The sequence below is a fragment of the Hermetia illucens genome, chromosome 4 (assembly GCF_905115235.1).
Source record: "Hermetia illucens chromosome 4, iHerIll2.2.curated.20191125, whole genome shotgun sequence".
NCBI classification, from domain to species: domain Eukaryota; kingdom Metazoa; phylum Arthropoda; class Insecta; order Diptera; family Stratiomyidae; genus Hermetia; species Hermetia illucens.
This window is the reverse complement of record NC_051852.1, coordinates 104,559,322-104,566,380: the sequence shown is the minus strand read 5'-3', so window position 1 is coordinate 104,566,380 and position 7,059 is coordinate 104,559,322.

Sequence of the window (7,059 nt, the reverse complement as noted above, 5' to 3'; positions counted from 1 at the left end):
AAATCATTTTCAATATAACCTGTGAAGTATTTAGAGCAAAAAATTATTACTTTTCTACTATAGTTTTTTGTTTAGCTTTTATATGCTTAGTCGGGAGATAACAAGTACTGATTTAAAAAATAGAAACCAAATTCAAATGCTAAGCGGCTTGAAGCATGACTTGCAAAATTTCGCCAAGACAAATACAGAAGGTTCGGATGGGATACATGGAAAAGAAATTACGACTTAGACATAGTCGACAGAAAGGAGTCTTAGCCTGGATGGGTAAAATGTTAGAATACATACAAGTATGTAGAAGTACCAACAGGTATAAATTCTATTATCGTGAATACAACCCAATATTGTGCACGGGGTAGGGTACTTTCAATGCTTACGTTGAGCATAGTATGTTAGTTGATGAATTCTTAGAAGAGCTACAAAATAATGGAATAAAGAACGGTCCAGCGTCACGCTGAAAAGTTTGTATAAATCTGTCGAGTAAACATCAGGATACCTTATGTGACAGAATCCAACTGGGACTGAGAAGTATTAGTAAATGATGCAGGCAGAGCGGGGCTGAGTATCAATCTAGCCCAGCTTAATACCATTAACTATTAGACGACGCGATATAGAAGTCAAATGAAACAGAAGTCAAATACTTTGGTATCACGCTTGACTAAAAAATTCCCTGAAAGACGTACAAATTATTAACAAAAATACATAATGGTGGTTCCGACTAGAACTACAGACGTGTCGAATATTGTGTAAAAATTTCAGCACGATCAGTTCAACAAAATTTTAGTTGTGTTTCCCACCAGTTGGTTTTCGTTCCGTATACACGTCAACATGGCTCGTGCTGTTCTATTTGCTGTACCTTGGTAAATATTTTTGAATTTGGTATGAGATCTCTGAAGTATACTCCGAACATATTCTGCTTTCAAAATACAGTAGAGCCTTGATAATGCGAACATGGATAATTCGATCTTTCCTCTGGGTTCGGTGGATTTCCTACTCTAAAATTTGAATTGAGGATAATTCGGATTTGCGTCCTGATGGCTCAAATGGTTAGAGCGGTGGGCTGTTGTAGCGGAAGATCGCGGTTCAAAACTCACTGATGGCAGAGGGATTTGTTATCGTGACTAGATGTCGGATACCAGTCGACTCAGCTGCGAATGAGTACCTGAGTCAAATCAAGGTAATAATCTCGGGCAAGCGCAATGCTGACTACATTGCCTCCTACAATATACTGTAGTGTACCGTTACGGTCTTGAATGAAATGCTCTAGCACACTTCAAGGCCCTGATCCAATATGGATTGTTGCGCCAAATATTATTATTACAATTCGGATTTTGCATAATTCGCAGTCATTCGTTGGTTCCCTCGATTTCGAATTTACCAGGTTCCACTGTATATATAAAACAAAAAATCCATTTCTAGGAAAGCCCCTCAGGGTGATAATATGGATAGGCAGAGTGACCGTTTCACTGGGACTAGGCTATTAAAACATGTCCACTGGCATTCTTAACTCCTTCTGAGCGTTCTTTAATTTCATATACAAACGCAGGCGAGACGGAATTTTCAGAACATCCGGGGGTATCAGCGAAACGGAGAGGTGATCGAACTGAAGGAACTATTGGAACTATGGATAGCATGAGAATGAAGAAAGAAAAAGTTGACTGACGGTTTCGTCCAGGGCAGAGGCAACTCATCAGAGGCAGCCTCACCTTTGCCCTGGGAGCAGCGTGACCGAAAGTAACAACGGATGGTAATCGCTCCACTTATATATAATCGCAAATACGTAATGGATACGAACCCGGTTTAACCCAAAAAAGAGGAGTCTGTGGACTACAAAAGAGGAAGTAAGTGGTCCGTTCCGTCACCAAGTAGGTACGGACTCAGGACTCCTAGTATCCTCAACAAAAAATGACAATGAAGTTTTATTTCGAATTGAATTTTGAAAAACAATGATGTAACAAGAGTGATTGGGGAGCAAAGCAGTAACTCGTTACCTGGTACACTAACAGATCCCTCACAACAAGCAGACGCAGTGATCACTGGTCTATGGACTAGGCATAGCAGATTAATGGTCAGTAAAGATTTTATGGCTAAAAACCACATCCTATTTTTTAAATGCGTTTTTCTCGAAACCGCATATTGAAAATCTGCTGCCATCATAGCTCAAAATCTATCCAAATTCTCAGGACTTATTCAGAACATATTTCTACGGTCCGCAAACTAGGATAATTCCGATTCATTCAGTAGTTTTATTTTTATTCATTGAAGAAGCCGTGAAAAACACCAAAATTTATAAAAAAAATTTAACACGGCACCAAAAAATTTAGTTTTTAATATTTTTTAATAATCCTAGTCTGCAGACTGTAGTTAAGTGTGCACGTTAAAATGCCGTTTACTTTTTTCTTTAAGATGATCGCAGCGCCCTGTAGCGTGGCAGCAGAAAAACACGTTTTTTGGAGATGCGTGTATAAATTGCTCTGTATTTCAATAATGAACTATGCTATCGGGCTGGAAATCGCATTATCACGCATGCTCAAGATATTAATAAATATATGGTAAACAATTCGTATTTGTATCTTTACCCAGTTCTTCATAAAAAAATTCGAAAAAAGCGAAAAAAAACGGCCTTAACACGGGATAACCCCCTTAAATACGCTTGGTTCATACAAGATCTCTATACAATGGGTTTCAGGCCATATTGACCTATTAAGTCAGTAAGACAGTGGATGAGCTGGAAGAGGGCAGAAATGTGGGTCTATGGATTAGGAACCGTCTGCCAAATCAGGAAGGGGTTTATGGCTACGGCACTCGGAAAAGAAGATTAGAACAACCCAGGTCGCTTATGGGAAAATATGAAGAAATTATTCGCATGATTATTTGAAGCTTATCAAGAAGAGGAGGGAGGATATCTGCGAACATTGCCTGCAGATTTTATGGGGAGAGCTATGAAACCTCAATATGTATTCAGGGGCAATCTCCGATATTTGTACGAAGTAGGAAAATACACCTGGGAGAATATCTAATACGAGACACAAGACTAAAATATCTCGAAGCATCTTTAGGACGCGGTGTAAATTCCCTTGATACTGTTTTATTATTAGGCAACATTTAGAACTACAACAGTATATCTAGAGAGTTAAAACTTCAATATCTTAAAACAGCTTGATGACTGCCCAAACAATCGGAGGAGAGCTTGATGTAGTTAAACGTTCAGATGAATATTGTATTTTCCCCATATCAGTTGGGGACAATTTCTTTTAACTGGTGGTAAAAATAATATTCCCTGTATGAATACACTTCAGAAAATGATTTAGATAAGATAGATAAGATAATTTTTTAATTTGGGACACAAATTTGTTAAAATAAAACTTTATGGAAATGAGTTCGATGTCTGGCATAACAATTTATTTGATAACGGCTAAAGCTATTGTCACAAAATTTTCTGAAAGTATATAGTCTACGGTCTTTGTATACAATGAATAGCATGATTTCGGGTTGAGTTTAAGGGGAAAAGTGGGTTAAAGTTCCCTCGAAATTGATGCAGCGCAGCTGAACTGGAGTTTTAAACTGAGCAATGCAGGAGGATCATAAGCAGAAAAAGACTGTTTGATTGCCTTGATGGCCGAGATGATTTCTTTTCTATTTAGAGGATTATACGTATGTTACAGTGACTGGCCATTTCATCCACAAAAGGTGGAAATTGATCGGGTGTTATACGATTGAAAACCATGGTGAATGTTCTCTCCACTTCTTAATCTGTTCGTTATCGTGGATGAGAGAGGAGTTGACTGTTACCGTCCCTCGCAGGACCGTCCGACCAAAAGATTTGCGTCCACGTTCATTAGTAAAATCTTCGTGGCCCATTTTGCCAAAAGAGTTTTCATTCGGTAACTGTTCGTTAAAATTCTTCATGGGTAAACACCACGGTTCAATCTTCGCCTTTGTAGCTGTAGATAGCTTTACGTTGCTTAGCAAGGAGGACAACGGGGATCACTCCCGCGATCACCATCACGGCCGGTTTTAAGACCATGTAATAAACAGACGCTACTCGCAAAGCTCCCCGTCTCTGCACTTGCGCGGGCGCTACGATACACCCGCGTGTCAAGGGCACAGCCCATACATCCGCGTCATAGAGCAGAACGGACTGCGATTCTTCCATAAGAAGACGTTTCCAGGCTGAGACTTCAGCTGCATACCTGCCCACTGCTTCTTTGATTAATCTAGTCGACTCAAACCCCCTAGCTCTGGATAAGTATTAGATAACCGTTGCATGGTGAACAAACGTGAGTGGCATCCCAGCGCACAATCTAATACGGAAACCGCTGAACCTGAAAAGAAGTATAAACTACACCCACTCATATGTAATGGAACAAAACAAGCAGATCAGTTGTGCTGGAAGATCCGCCTTCTTTGGAGATCAGTCCCGCGAATTTCGGAGTGAACCTTTTATTGCATTTGATCGACCCTTTTAGCAGTAAGTTGAAGGTTACAAAAACGTAACCTAACCGCAACCGAACAAAAACGTAACCTAAATAACAAAAAAAAAATACTGACATCAAAGGAAGAAACAACTGAGACTATAAAACCAACTAGTAATGTTGCGAAAACACCTCTGGTAAAAAGAATTGGCTAGAGAAACTGACTGGATCCTGCAAAAAAAGAGCTTCTAAGAAAAGAAAGGCAGACTCGTCAACTGAAAGTCATGCGAAAAGCGATAAAACGAAAAACGCACTGAAATTGGAACTTCCTCCCCCGATTAATATTAGCGGAATCGATAAGCACCAGAAAGTTAGAAGCTCATTATCGGCAGCCATGATACAACAATAAAAATTCTAAACGACAATGTTTAGAAAGTATACACTGTAAACGTAGATGACTACAACGCTCTCTACAAACATAGAAAATCCAATGGTAGACGTATGAAAATTAAAACAACAAGTCTCTCAAGTTTGTGGCTAGGGAACTCGTCACAACGTGCCAAAAAGGTGACATGATAGAAGACCTAAAAGAGGGGGTTTAAGTTCCTAGACGGCATGAATATATTTAACAGAGGAAAAAATTGCACTGAAAAGGGAGAAACAAAAATCAGTAAACGAGGACTCCCAATATTCATGCTTACATTCCAAGCCAAAACAAAACTCGCGGCTTCTCGGGATTTCGACCCATATCGGAATTTGAGCGCATCACGGCGCCATCGCTCGTAGCGGGTAGTAGAGCCTTCAATCGCTTCTGTACATCGATCCACTTCCAGAATTCCGCAGTCAGGCACATCTTATAACACCCTATCGAGTCGTGGTCGACAACCTGTGCAGCACTCGAGCTAAAGAGCATTTTTGATGGTGGACCAATACCTCAGTATATCAACTGTCCGATCAGCAAGATAGTTCTTCCACTATCGAGCGACATCAGGATCATACAAGCGTTCGATGTTGAACTTAAGGGGCCGCAGCTCCCCAACCGCGAGAAGTGACGAACGTAACACCAAAGCGAACATAAGCGACCATCAGATGGTGATCCTTTTCGAGGCCGATGTCAACGCCCTTCTTGTTACGCACATCCAGGAAACAATTACTAAATTTACTGTTAATAGCGAAGTGATCGATCTGACTGCTCGAACAATGCGCTACTAATGACGAGTCGGTGGAAGTTGCAGAAATCCACGAAACTCGGTTGCCAGGCCCGTGTTTCTCCAGCACATGTCCGAACATGTTGTCAGATCCCCCGCTGCGTTTAATTGTTCGTAGAAAACATCTTTCTCCACCATATTGGAAGTTGCATTTGGTGCATAGCATTGTACAATTGTGATGCTCCTCAACCTAGACCGGAAACTTGGAATCAGAAGCCTGTCAGAAACCGACTCCTAGGTCAAAAGAGTGCACCTTGCGATAGCCGTCAGAAGCAACCTGACACCAGATTCGCATCTCCTACCACTTGGCTTTGCAAGGTACAAGAGCACATTGCCACAAGAAGGAATGAAGTACTCTTCAGAGATCCAACATCATACTTTACTTAGGCCCAGAATATTCAGCTTATATCGTTGTAATACCCGCTCAAGTCGGCAAAAACGAGCATTCTGAGAAACCTCGCTACCGTTGTCGAGGAGTGTGCGTATATTCCAGAAACCAATGATGTGTTTGACGTTTCGGTAGCAATAGGTTCAAAATTTGCAGATTGCTATCCCACAAATTTCTATCCCTTTTAGTTGTCTCCTACGACGAGCAGGGAAGATTTTAACTGTATTCTTAAACCCCAACTCACAGCGAAAGAACTATCGGTGTAGTACATTGAAGATCTCCTCAATGTACTATTCGGAAAGCAGATGTGCTTAGCCATTTTTATCGATGTCACGCAGGCGTGTGGTACCAAAGTCAGTTGCAAAATATGAAGGAACCTACTCTGAACCGACAAAAATTGCAGATGGTGTACCGCAGGCCTGTGTTTTGGACCCAACACCGTTTCTTTTGTATACCAAAGGTACACCTTGTTGTGAATAAACCAAAATAGCGGCAGTTGTGGGTGACACTTCTATCCTCACCACGAGTAAAACTACGGAAGAAGCAAATATAAAGCGACAAACAGCTATCGACCCCATTGTATAATGGACCAAGAAATGAAAAATAATCAAACCAAAGCAAATCAACGTACATTAACTTCACAAACAAAAAAGAGAATTTAGCTAAAGTTTTCATAAGCGGAGAAGATGTGCCCCAGGCGACTGAGGCCAAATATTTAGATATGACACTCGACGTTGGAAAGGGTAATCCAAGTCCCAGCTGACTGTAGGACTTAGGACTTTATAAGCAGATCTAAAGGCCCATATAGACGTACGGCATCCAGCTCTGGGTCTGTGCCAAAGAATTAGACCTGAAGGTCATACAAACGTTCTAAAATAAACTGGCTAGAAGCATAGTAGCTACTCTCTGGTTCATTCGAGTTGAGGATCTGCATAGGGACCTGGTTAGTGAAGTCATCAACATAGACACCGACTACGACCACACGGAAATAACGAAGTCCGGAAATTAACTAATATCTAAAATAATAAGATAACTGAGAAGAGAAAGCCAA